Genomic DNA, 14,238 nt, shown 5'->3' with positions numbered 1-14,238 from the left:
TTTAAGGTTTTTACAGGAAGATCTTGCTCTGTGTCCTAGGCTGACATTCCTTGCATCCTCCTGCCTCATGTTTTCATGTGTTAGGATTGAAAGTGTCTCCGCCCTACCCCATCTCAACAGCTTGTTTATCATAGTTTAAGGACTGTGCTTAAAACAGTGATGGCAGATGATATATTTTCTATAGAAATCCAAATGACCCATCCTCCAGTAGGCTCACTGGGCTCTGGCATTTCTCACATACTGGCATCCTCTGGAAGCTGAGTTTCAGGTGTGCTTTCATGTTGAAAGTAGGCAAACGCCGATAAGTTTGATTCTCTTACTTTAAAATGTGTTTCATATTTTCTTAGAAATCTCTTATATTTAGCAGTAAACAGATTAAAAGTATATTCACCAAGTTTTTGTATGTATATTTCCATACAAAATCAAGGCTAATAAATTCTCATAATTTTTTGGAATGATTTAAAACTGGAACCATCTTTCTGCTAGACATGGATCGCTAATGCATTTTCTATGTGGATTTTCTAAGTCTTGAGTCTCTTGAACCTTTAATAACTTAAAAGTGAGTATAAATACGCTTGTAATTTTCCAGCACTGGAGATTCTTGGTCCCAAGAAGTCGCTTGTTTAATTTAAATCATAGATACTAATAAAAGAAAAATATTTTAGGGTGTAAATATTGACTGGGAGCATGTTAGTCACAGGTTTCACACAGCACCAACAAAGCTGTTTTCATAGAAAAATTAAAACTAGGCAATTTAAAAACTGAGGAAAACATAAGTGATAATTTGTGCTTGGGGTGAGAAAACAAAATACTGTTTCTTTCCTGGGTAAGGCATGTGTTTCATAATTAACTCCTTATAAGCTATTATTTTTCAGTTCAGTAGCATCAACCAGGTCCTGCAATTAAATGCTACAATAAAATTTTACTTCTGGTCATTATTTTATGTGTATGTGGGAGGGGTACACATACCATATTGTCCACGTGGAGGTCAGAGGGCAACTTCGATGGAGTCAGCTCTCTTCTACCTTTACATGGTCCACGGTTCAACCTAGGTCACCAGGCTTGCACAACAGGTTTGAGGCACTCTGAACCTTTCCTAGCTGTTAAATGAATTTATTAAAGTTAACCTCCATGAGGAATCCTGAACACTTCTTCCCTGTATTGCTACTATTGAGTTTTAATTGAGTTACTCTGGTTGACTGCTGCTGTGACGTTGGTGAGGAGAGCACAGAGTGTGGGGAATTCCTGCTTGTGATGCAGCATGGCTGCCATATCACTAGCATGTTGGGCCTTGCATCACAGGGAGCCTTAATTTCTGCTTTTAAATGGTATCCTCACTTAAGGCTGAAGGTGCACTTACATGTTTTCTGCATATACCTTAAGGATGTTAAACTTAAATTGTGCTATGAGTTACTTTGACAGTTCTCTCTTTTTCCTTTTGTGGTAAGAGCTTAAAGAACAAAAGAAAGTGGTCGGTGCCTTTCTGGATACTTGATGGGGCAAATATTAATTTAATTAGAAATAGCTCCTTTTAGAGGCCTGCTAAAAGCCTGCATGATTCTTGATTTTGACCTGTTTTGTTGTTTTGTGGAGATGGCATCTTGTATATTCTAAATTGGCTTTCACTCATGGCAGTCCTCTTGCTTCAGGCCTCCTGAGTGCTGAGACACAGGTACTGCCTCTATCCTTAGCAGGCCCTTGCCAACAAGATTTGTTCCTGCTACTAAATCTTAGGATTTGTTCATGATTTAGATGTTTTCTAGGAAAAAAAAAATATGTGAAAACAGCTAGGAAAATTCCAGAAATGGCAGGCGAAAGATATCTTCAGGTGGATAGTAGGGTATTGATCATACCTGTTTCTTTGGGTTGTCATGAGAATTAAAGGGTATAATCTATTTAAAATTCTTAGTGTTGTGTCTGACACAGAGCAAATATTTAGGGTTTTTGTGTGTGATGTGTGTCTGTGTTTTTATATTTGCACATGTGCACATACACTATGGCACATTTGTGTATGATGTGTGTGTGTGCCTGTGTTTGTATATTTCCACATGTGCACACACACTTTTGCACAGATGTGTGTTTATGTGTAGGTGTGTTTGTCTGTGTTTGTATATTTGCACTTGTGCACACACACACTATAGCATACTTGGTGGTCAGAGAACAACTTTGTCATTGGCTCTGATTTTCATCTTGTTTGAAATGGAGTCTCCTTGATATTTGCCCCTCTGTTGATCCTTTTTGCCTGTTAACTACCACATATGTTTTTCTTCTGTAAACATGAGATCATTTTATAATACCAGTGTTTTTACCAACAGAATGAATGTCTGGAGTAGTGAGCCGATAACAAGAAGTTTAACAGAACTCTAAATGGGTGCCATTGTCTCAGACTATTACTCATTACTGAGCTGGTCAATGGTATTCATCCCCTACTTCAATAGAAGTACTTAATCAGTAACACGAGCCTTTGTTCTTCATCCTTTAATGGGTTCAGATAGTACTTGCATAGGGTGTGCCGTACCCAAGGCTCCAGACTGTTGCTTGGCCTGTGATCTCTTGGCTGTCGGTGGCTCACTTAGGAAGATCCTGCTTTTCTCTCACTTCCCATTCTCTGGGTTTGTATTCCTGCAGTTGGAGAAAAAGAGAGAGAGAGAGAGTCTGTTAGTCTGGACTTTAAAAATAGTTTTAAAAAAGAATAAAACCCAAATTCTATTGGTCATATTTAGAGAATGTTTGTTAAGGACTTACTTAGTGGACTATTATGAGAAATGAGAATGGGCTGGGGGAAGGGGGAGTCACTGTCTTAGACTACTGGTTTAAAAATGGAAGCCAGAGATCCACCTTGTTGATCTGGGCTAAAAAGAGTCCATGGGCAGCTTAAGCTACACAGTGAGAAGCTGCTTCAAATGAAGCAGACAACCGCAACAGCTCCCCACCCCATCCCTGCCTCACCTTCCCAACCAAAACCTAAGTATGAAGAAATACCCCACTTTATGGTTAAGACAGAAATATGGCAAGTTAGAGGCCATCTGGAGCTACAGAACAAACTCTGTGTGGGTTGGGACTCTGTGTGTGTGTGTGTGTGTGTGTGTGTGTGTGTGTGTGTGTGTGTGTGAATCCATAGGCGAAGGCTTCCTTAGATCTTAGCTTTTATCACTAGTGCCCTGTTGGTGGAGACTTGCTTCTCTTTATTTCCTTCTCCTCCATTTTTCCTCTCCTCTCAACCCTTTTTCTTTTTGGCTAAATAAAGAACGCTGTAACATATATCCTTGTATGCACTGTTTTAACCAAGTTTTAGGTTTAGTCATGGAGGAAACGTCAGTGGCAATAGGCTTTTAGATGAAGGATTTTAAAAGGTACATTGAAGTTCGTTGGTAGCTGTAAGTACTTTAGAGAAGTCTCCCAGTACTCTCAGGTACAACTACATTTCCTCGGGTTTGCAGGCACTAGCCATATGCATCTCAGTGTTAGGACTGGAACAAAGTTTTGTTATGAGTAAGCTATTGTGCACGTGTTACTAACTTTGTAAGTTGTTTGTTCATGTTCTCTGGCATGTTTGGTTGTCTCCCAGTACTTACCTGCTTCTAACCAGCAGTCTTGTGATGTGTAGGTTGGCTTGGAGCTTAAGTGGATGCAGAAGACTCAAGACTGAAGGCCTGTTGAGATGAGCTGTGCTTTGGGATTGGCAGTAAGGTGAACCATGTGACCCTCCCAGCCAAGGTGTCCGTCCATGTGGAAGGTAGGGGTTGATCACTCACCACATTATGACAAAAAACTATTATAGAAACAATGTTACATATTGTGTACATTCACTTACTTTTGAGAGCAACTTTCAAATGTTTTTTTTTTTTTTTTCTAATTCTTTAAATACAGGTCTTACTGTGTATCCCTGGCTAGGCTGGAGCTCTCTATATGGACCAGGCTGTTCTTGAGCTCACAGAGATCCTCCTGCCTCTGCCTCCTGCGTGCTGGGATTAAAGGCACGAGCTACCATCCTCAGACTTTTAAACAGATCTCTAAGGCAGCTTCTGTAATCTTAGTTAATTTAGAGAAAAGCAGGGTCTGCCTTTTAGTGTTAATGCTGTGGTTTTGTGTGTAAAGAGGTTAGGTTACACCCTTGGTTTTTGGCACATAAATAAAGGGAACATATTAATTAATCACACTCACTGGGCAGCTCATGTGCCTGCTTACTTTCCTTCTCTTGGACAGTTAGTCTGCCCTGTGATAGATTTGGGGCTCTGGGATTTTACCTTAAACTGATAATGTGCCCTGTTGGGAAGGACTTCTAAATCCAAATTAGTACAGTGTCTGCTTTAAACCTTACTTAGTCCTCTTCTCTGGCAGTGAGACAGTATGGCACCCTGCTCAGCTGTTTGTCTGTTCACAGCTGGAGTGGAATATTTCTACTCCTCCTCCTCCTCCTCCTCGACTCCTCCTGGACTCCTCCTCGGCTCCTCCTCTACTACTACTTCCTCTTCTCTTCCTCTTCCTCCTCTTCTTTCTTCATCTATCACAGGAAATATGTTGAGCTGCTTTAGCCCTCCGATGCCTGATTATCCCACTTTGGTATGTTCAGTGTTGATCTGCAAGTCAAGGTAAGTACTGCGCAGTGAGGGGATGGCAGAGATGAGGTGAGAGAGCCTTGTTTGAAATTCAGTAACCTTCTGTAATATTATGAAGATTTGATAAACAAATGCTAGTGTAATTATATATTTGTTTTTGTAGATTGTGAAGAATATTTTAAATTATAAGAGAAATACATTTATTATGAAACCAGGCCATTCTGTCTTGTTTGACTGGCCTTGAAGTCTCGATCTTAGGTAATCCTTCCGCAGTCTCTGGAATAGGTAGCCTGTAGCCATGTACTGGTATGCCAGGCCAAAATAATTCTCCAAGTTCTAAAACTTACAAAAGATTAAAAACAAGCTAGTTATTCTTCAGTGTTGGTAGAAATAAAAATGTTACTTACATTATTAAAAACATAGATTGATAACAAAAGATCAATTATTAACAAGCAAAAAGACAGTTTCCTTGGGACTGGAGCAATGACCCAGCAATTAAGAACACTGACTGCTCTTCCAGAGGATCTAGGTTCAAGTCTCAGCACCTACACTGCAGGTCACAACTGTCTGTAACTCCAGTTTCAGGGAATAGGTGCGCTCTTTTGGCCTTCTCAGACACCAACCATGAAGTGGTATACAGACATATCTTATAAAATAAGATAAAATAAAATAAGAATTCAATTACCAAACAGGATATACATATTCTAGCACATACAGAGAAGGACTTATGTGCCCTGTGTGGTAACACATGACTGTGACTTGAGCATTTGGAAGGCTGGAGCAGGACCATCACAAGCTTTGATGCCCCGTGGGCTTTCTACAAGTAAGGCTAGCTTGACCTACGTGATGAGACCCTGCCCTCCAAAATAGAAGAAAACGGGACTTTGTTTCCTTAATAAATCATGGAAAAGTACCCTTCTCCTGGTAGTCATTAGAATTGACAGAATGTTACAACGTTCTTGGTGAAGAGTTGTTGAGGTAAACACTGTAGGCCTACGGAATTGGGAGCTGATAGCCAAGAAAACAGCTTGATGATATATAGTACTCAAGGAAATTACAGTAATGAAGCAAAAAAGTCACACATAAAGTTATCACCATGTGGGTGATTCTTGTCTGAGAATTTTTTCTAAATATAAAATAATCCCGGAAGCAATCTGAAAATTCAATCATAGTAGCAATGTTTGAAAGTATGAGTATTTGATACGGTATCTGTACAATACAGATGTACAGTGCATTTATAAAGCTTACCTTGGGTGGTTGTTTTGATGGCAGTAGGGTTAGAGCAAGACTAAATTCTGATTTGTTGGAAAGAGGAGCATGAGAAAAAGACCAGGAACATACAGTGAGAAGCTAAGGGGAGCCTTGTGCTGCAGTAGCTGGGCCTGTATGGTTCAGTTTCCTTCAGTGTTCATGGCTTCCATGAAAACCAGTGAACATTATGTACTTCAGATCACCTTTGCAGTGACCTGTCAGTGGTAGGGAATGGGGTCTGACAGGCCTCGGAGAGAGGCTGTTTATCACAGGGAAGAATTTTGGTTTTCTTAGAGAGAGCAATGCTTTCCTATTTAGTAGAATTTACTAAGGTGGTTCAGTGGTAAATGTGGCTCCTGTATGCAGAGTCTCCAAAAATATGATGTCTGAAAGAATATTAGAAAGTGTTTTATATACGGGAAAATGGATTTTAATTGGTTTGAGGAAACTTTTAGGCTGCTGTTTATCACTAGAGTGCTATTTGTCAATATTCCTTAAGGGCTGTTGATTAAGTCACATGTCAGCTGCTCACACTAATGAGTTTTTCAGACTAGAGTTTGTTTTCTTCTTCTCACTGTCTGTGCAATGTTGAGCTAACAGCTATGCTCCCAGCTTTATAATGGATCTATTGACAGAAACATATTCGCAGTATTTGTGGTTATAATGTCATCAACAAAGTATTTTCAGTTGTTTTGATTTCTCCAAGGTTTTTACAGAACAATTATGCCTTAGCTGTGGTTTGAAGGGAAACAACTGTTTTATATTTCATTTTAGACTCTAGGTTTTTTGTTCTAGTGGAGACATACACTATATTCTTATTTTAAAAACTAACATGGTGAGGCATTACTGAGTTGATACCTTACTATGTGCTTATGTGTCTGTCAGTGCTTATGTATCTTAACATGTATACATAACTTACTCAGAACATTTACAAAGAGAACACAGCTTAGGCCAACAAAAAGGGGGCCTTTGGAGACCGTATGTAGTCTTTAACAGTTAACATTTAGAAAAATAGCAGGTAATTCCTTTCCTATAGGATTGAGGTTTTCACAAATCCTTTAAAAAGCCCGTGGACATAGAAGAACTGTCTGCTCCCTGAGTGAGGTGGACATTTAGGCCTGCTAGGTTTCCTTACTTTTTCCTTATGTTTGTTTACCACAGGGTGTTTAAACTGTGAGCTAATAAGAATAAAGGTATTTGACATCAGAAACTAATCTGATTGTGTGTCAATAGTAAGATGCCGTCTGTCAGCATGAGGCCTGGGCTGAGAGGGCTCTGTGCTGCCCTGACACCCCTTGATCTGCACTTCATCTGCGTGGCCAATATGCAAGAACTCAAGTGCAGAGGTGGACAGGAATGCCTGTGGGCTCGTCTCTTGGCTGCCTTAGATTGAAAAGATCTCTGCTAAGGGAAGAAGAAGCACTGAGAGTTTCTGTAGGTCAATGGAAAGGGACTGAGGTTTTGCCATCAGAGCTTCAAGACAGAAGAATGTGCTCTGTGTGTCTCCTTTGATCTACTTTTGAAGGAACCGATTTGATCATATTTTGGCCACTTCTTATTTCTCTGCCTTGTTTCCCATGAAATTGACAAAATAATGAAATTATTAAAGTATTTTATAATTATTATATATCCCATATTAAAAGTATTCATAGTCTCTGTCCCAGTAATTTTAAGCATGAAAATTTACTTTGAGAAAATAAGTTAGAACCTCTACCTCCCTACATATACATATGTTTAAAATTGAAATAATTTTTTTCACTCTCCAGCTTTTTCAAAGTAAAGATAGACTGTTGTTCAGAGACTGACTATGCAATAGTGTTAGACGAGTTGCACAGACACAGGCGTGCACAGGCTGCCAATTGTGCACATGGTTGTAAATGTGCTTGTAGTTACACCAGGCCATCTTATATCCCTCAGGCAAGAGCTGCAGGGACTATTTTCTTTCATTGAAGGCTGAGGTTCGGGTCTTGTGTGTCCTTGCTATGTGGACAACATTGCTTTCAGGCCCACTGAGTGGGCAGAGCTAGACCTTGCACAGGCACACCTATATGCATTTTATTTTCACTACTTACCTGCTCCCTGGCATTGTGAATTCCCACCTCTCATCCTAGTCTGACAATATAGGGCTTTGTGAACCTCCGCCCTTTATTTATAATTTCTTCAGCAGTAAGGAACCTGGTGCTGATCACCCAGTGTATTTACTTACTCATTTAGAGTATGCATATACAGCAGTGGTTTTCCACTGAGACAGTGTTGTTTCTCTGGACAGTTGTGGATGTTTGGGAATAGTTTAGTTGTCAGGGTTGGAAAGGACCTAATGGCGTCTGGAGGTCAAGGATACCCATGACCGTCATCATAACTATGAAAGGTGTGGTCCAAAATGCCAGTGTAAGCCATGCAGGGAAGCCATCACTATAACCCTGCTTCACTGTAACCCTGCATATGGGGATCTGTGTCTGCGAGTCAGAGTGGAGACTGCTCCGCATCTCTAACCAAGAAGAAGGTAGAATGCCGGAGGTGCCCATTTGAAGAACCAGCTGGCTCCTGTTGCTGGTGTATACCTGTGATCGATGTGCATGCTCATTAGAACGTGGCATCTGTGTGCAGTTCAGTGTCTCCTCGTATAGTATGCAGTTCACCAGGCTTAGTTAGAGTTGAGTAGTTCTTCCCTCCTGTCAGCATGGTGTGCTAGTCAGCTGTAACATAGGTAGGGTTACTTATGTCCTCTGTATTAGGCCAGTCTGTCTGTGGATCCGTCTTAGCTCTGTTCTAGTGTTGTGTGTTGTTGAGTGTGAGACATCATGGGGTTGAGACTCAGAGCATTACCTGAAAGTTGTACTCATAAAAGGGGGAAGCTACTGTTTGGAAAGCTTCCTGGTGTTCTGCCCTGGGCTCTGGGTTCTAGAAGCAGCCAATCACTAACTGTGGAGGAGTGGAGAAGCCGTTTTACAGTTTCTACCTGTAAGGATTATTGTGAGGATGAGCAACACCCAGGAAGCGGCTGCCGCAACACCCACGTCAGAGGGCCCAAGGAACAGACTCGCCCTTCTCTTATCTATTTAGCAAACACTAATTATGGTGCTACTGGCGCTGAGGCACCAACTCTTTCCTAGTGACAAAAATTAGCATTGCTTGTGGCTCTAAATTGGTCTCATGTTAGTGATTTGATAGTAGTTAATAGAAGGTACAGTGTCTATTTCTTATAATTGATAAGAGACTAAGGCTAAAAGAAGCAATTGTGAAGGTTTTCTATAGAAGTATTTATCTCTTTCTACAGGACACACTATGTGATGCAGATTACTTATTAAAGGAAGGAGCTTCGTTTAGTTCACACTTTGGGAGGCTCAGAGGCATAGCTTTGTTCCTGGCTGTATAGTGTGGTTTGTGTCGTGGTGGAAGCATGATCAGAGGCAAGTAGGCACATCGCAGCCTGGTCTGAGGGAGATAGGAGATGCCAGCACCCATCTTACACAGGGTCTCACTGTGCAGCATTGGGTGATATGGAACTCGCTTTGTAAACAGGCTGACCTTGGATGCACAGAAATGGCCAGGGCCACTGTGCTGGCTTGAGGGAAAAATATAGTAAGTTAAGAAAACACCCAGGTGGCTGAAGGAGAGCTGCCAAGGTATTTCAGTACAACTACCTTATGGCTCTAGTGATGTAAGTATCCCACAGTACTTCTCAGTACCCCAAACCTGGGTGTCAAACCTCTAATCACAATGGACCCTCGGATGATACCCAAGTCATAGTGTAGGCCATATACATATCTCTTCATAGAATTTCACTGTAAAACAAAACAAAATTCCCTCTCTGCTCCCCCTTCTCTCTCTCTCTCTCTCTCTCTCTCTCTCTCTCTCTCTCTCTCTCTCTCTGTCTACACACACACATCTGTGTATATGTGTGTATTCATATGTATGTGTATATGTATATATTAGACAGAGAGATGGCTCAGTGAATAATGAAGGGGCTTGCTGTCTAAGCACGAGGATCAGAGCTTGGGTCCCAGCACCCTGGTTAAAGCCTGGTGTGGTAGTTACGTCTGTAACTCAAGTACTGGGCCTAGAGTTGGGCAGAGATGGGAAGGTCCTGAGGCTCACTGGTCAGCCAGTCTAGCCATATGAGAGAGCTCCAGGGTCAGTGCAGGATACCTTGTCTCAAAAAAAGGGTGATGACACACATCTTTAGTCCTAGCACTCTGTGAGGTTGAGGTGAGCTTAGTCTACATAATGACCACCCAGGGCCCTACCTCAACAGACAAAAATAGAGAGTAATAGAAGAAGACATGGGATGCTGACCTTTGGCCCCCACACTTGTACACATGGGCAAGCACAACTGCCAGCACACATACATAACTCCGTGTATGTGCAACACACACAGTACATAAAATAGTATGTGGCTTTGTTATTTCCGATTAAATCCCAAACCATTTGATAGTGAACAGTAGGAGATAGGTGTTTAATATTCTCAGACACTAGACATCAGGTGTTGTAAATGCTCACATGTCTGTTTACAGCACTGCTATGGAAGTTGACTGTGCATGTAAGCTCTCTGAGGGTCATTTTTAGAAGCAGATTCAGGGTGAGAATGTCTGAAGAGGAACCTGAGAGTGGCAAACACACTGTGACAAGGGTTTAAGAATCCCTTTATCTTCTGCTCTCTACCTCTGAACTCAGGTCTTCCACTTAGGAAATGCATGACTGTCAGAAATGCATGATTGTCTCTCAAAAGTTAGCTGTTGAATTCACCCCTGGTAGTAGTGTGTTAAAATTCCCTAGGGGGAGACAAAAAAACAAAGTCTTCTACTCTTCCTCCCAAGATCTCAAGGAGGAAAGATTCTACCAGAGTTCACTGGGAAACTGATGGGCTTCTTGGGCTTCCCTATAGAAACTAGGTGAGAGGTTATTACCCAGCAGGGCGGAGGCCTTGCCTATAGCTGCATAAATAGAGACCCCTCTGATCTTTTCCAGCCTCTCTATATCCCAGCCCCTCCGGAGGCCATGTGTATCATGGCCACATGATAGGAGCAGCTGCAGAGTCAGGAGAGAATCTCCCACATTGCACCTCTATGCTGGTGAGGCTTAAACCATTGACCAGCCCAGGCAGGATGATCTTTGCAAGGGGACACAGAAGAACTCCTCAAAATAGCACTTGTTTGTCTTAGAGGACAGCCACTCACAAGTAGTTACTTAATACACGAAAACAACCTGTGACAATTAATGGGAAGACTAGAAAAACAAATATTATAATGTAGTAAAACAGTTGGAATGAGCCCTTTCCCCTTCCCCTCTGTGTGTTAGTCATGACAGCCATGTGTGTGTGTGTGTGTGTGTGTGTGTGTGTGTGTGTGTGTGTGTGTGACAAGCCCCTAAAACCAAGTATTTAAATAAACTACCATCAGAACTTAGCCTGTGATATCCCACATCACTCTGAGTTAAGTGTGGTTAAAGCATGTACAATGTACTGTTCTTAGTAGAGTAACAAGTAATTAGTAACAGTTATTTCAGTGACGGGTTTTCAACAACTGGCTAATAATTTAGGATGCTCTAAAATCCTTCTACTTCATCGACCTCTTTAAACTTTAATTTGTGTGTGTATGCACATGTGTGCCCTGGAATAGCAAATGTTTATACTCTATCAGTGGCAGCACAGAAAGATGGTTCTCTTTTGAAAGTATTTTTCTTGATTCTCTAGAATTTCATACACATATACACTGAAATTTGATATACCTACTCTCATTTCTCCCTTCCAGTTTCCCTAATCTGCCCCCTTCATGTTCTTGTCTTCTTCCTTTTTATAACCTATCCATGACTTTCTTTTGAAATAAGATATTGAGAGCAGATGTTACAGTCCTGCCACGTTGACTAAATTCAAATCTCAGGATGTTCCCACGGTGCCTGATGCTTAGAAGTTTCATGACCCCATTGTAGTGTAGCCTGGATCGGGGCATGCATACACATATTACAGTGCTGTGGCTGTGAGTCTGGTCTGCACGGATATAAGCTGCCTCGGCCTCCTGTGTCCTAAACCCACCTTTACTGCTTTCTTAGCATCGTCTCTCCCTTTACTCCCAGAGCAGCAGATCTGAACCCTGAGACCAGTGGTTCTCAACCTCTTAATGCTATGGCCCTTTCATACAGTTCTTCATGTGTAGTGACTCCAATTACAAAATTATTTCTGCTACTACCTCATAACTGTAATTTTGGTGCTGCTATGAATCATAATATAAATATCTGTTATGTTACGCATGTGAGAGGGTCAGGTTGTGACCTACAGATTGAAAACTGCTGCCTTAGGCTCTTAAAATTGGCTGAAACACTCAAACCATTCTTATTCGAGTTAAAATGACCACCCATTCATTCTTCAGTAGAAATTAAGACAACTCACAAAGGTCTATTCACTAATTTGTTTTAAAGTATGTTGCATGTCAATGTAAGTAACATTTCATGAGAAATAACTAGTTTCCAATTTGTCTCCATTGTTTGCAAGTCATTCTAATGTGTGACTTAATGGGTAACACTGGGGCTTCTTGTCTACTCCGGCATCTTGTAACCACTGGATGCTCTGGAGAGAAGCATAAAAGGGGCTTCCTGTGACTTTGTGTTGTCAGGAAAGCCCCTTTGCAGTGCAGAGCCCTCAGGAAGGTCTCTGGTTACCTGCATTTTCCTTCTTGCTGACTGGCCTCAGCTCTGAAGGGTGTGCTTCTTAGGGGCAGTTTGACCAAGACCTGATTTGGGGCACTGTGCACCCTCTTTCACTTGTCCTGATTATGCCTTATGCTGTAGCTGGCCATCAGTTCTCTGATGTGGCACTCTGGTCCAAGGCACCTGCATTTCATCCTGGTTAGTCTATCAAAGGCCTTTTCTCCTCTCCTCAGTTTACAAACGAATCATACACTAATGGGATGGAATCTGCTCAGTGTTCATGTTTTTCATAAGCTGTTAAAATCTATTCTTTTCTGTTAGCAGACATTGATAGAATAGTGATATGCTAATGACAGATGCAAACTGATTGTTTAAAAATGAAAGTTATTTTTTATTGTGATACTCAGACCTTTGGTTAAGTTTAGTTTTAAAAGAAATGTCTATAGTACTGTTTTCTCTTAGTGAAGTAGTTACTATTTTTTAAAATAGAATTAGATCCATAGTATGTTTTATGGTATAGTATCCCACCAAGAGCCAGTCTCTTTTTTGACACTGTAATAAAATACCTGAGGCAAACAACTTAAAAGGAGGGAGGTTTATTTCAGAGATTTCAGCATTTTGCCTTGGGCTCGTGCTGGCATGTTACTCCACAGTGGGAGCCTGTGTTGGAAGAGGCCTGTTTACCTAATTGTAGTCAGGAAGCAGAAAGTGAGGACAGCCCCAGGATTTTATTTTCCCCTCTGTTACAATTGGAATCTGAAATGACTCCACAGGCTTATGTTTTGAAAACTTGTTCCTAGAGGCTAGAGCCTAGCTCACTGGGAAAGGATCATTGGAAAGGTTGTCCAACCTCACTCTGTCTGCCTCCACTGAAATGTGAAATGTCATTGTCACACCACTCTGCATCATGACCATCATGAATGCTGCCGAGCCTTCACTGTGATGCACAGGAATCCCTGAGACCATGAGCCAAGAGAAGTCTTTAGTCCTCCAGTTGTTTCTATCAGGTATTTTGGTTACTACAACACAAAAACAAACAATGCTCTTTAAGGGTACTCCCTGGCGACCTAATTTCCTCTCATTAGCCCCACTTTCTAAGGTTTCTATCACCAGTGGGAACACAGATTACTAACCAGGCCTTATTGCTCACCCTTGGGTGACACTCAGTGTGCAAACAGATTTTTCTGGTACTTTGCCATTTGAACAAGTTTGAAAATACTGGCATAATGCAAACTGGAAAGAAATGTGTAGGCTGAAATTGATGTCTTTTGTCTTAGTTAGGGTTACTATTGATAATGGAACCCCATGACCACAGCAATTTGGAGAGAAAAGGCTTTATTTCACTCATAGTTGAACTATAACAGTTCATTATCAAAAGCAGTGAACTCAAGCAGGTCAGGAACCTGGAGTCAAGAGCTGATACAGAAGCCATGGAGGGTGCTGCTCACTGGCTTGCTCATAATGGCTTGTTCCAGCCTGCTTTCTTACAGAACCCAGAACCAGCAGCCCAGTGATTACCCACAATGGGCCCTCCCCCATTAATCACTCATTAAGAAAATGCCTTGTAGCTGGATCCTATGGAGACATTTTCTCAATTGAGGTTCCCTCCTTTTAGATGACTCCAGCTTGTGTCAAGTGACATAAAACTCATCAGGACATCGTTGTACAGCATAACATTCTCTGCATCTCAGCTGTGGGGTGGGAGACAAAGGCATGAGGGAGAGGCCCTTTCAGTACCCTCCCTGGCTTAGCATGTGATACATCTGATGTCTTTTAGATTTCCCCT

General features: G+C 41.4%; 1 protein-coding gene across 2 annotated transcripts in view; it reads left to right on the top strand.

Annotated features, from left to right (window-relative positions):
- Disp1 (dispatched RND transporter family member 1) overlaps positions 1–14,238 on the top strand; it is a 145,438-nt gene that overhangs the window by 48,486 nt on the left and 82,714 nt on the right. For both annotated transcript variants that reach the window (XM_034513069.2, XM_076941568.1), the window contains exon 3: positions 3,608–3,736. The gene's annotated coding sequence lies outside the window, so the exon portion shown is untranslated. The remainder of the gene's footprint in view (positions 1–3,607; positions 3,737–14,238) is intronic.

This window comes from Arvicanthis niloticus, chromosome 10 (genome assembly GCF_011762505.2).
Source record: "Arvicanthis niloticus isolate mArvNil1 chromosome 10, mArvNil1.pat.X, whole genome shotgun sequence".
NCBI classification, from domain to species: Eukaryota; Metazoa; Chordata; class Mammalia; order Rodentia; family Muridae; genus Arvicanthis; species Arvicanthis niloticus.
Note: the sequence above shows the minus strand (reverse complement) of the source record. Positions and strands in the feature narration are given on the sequence as shown.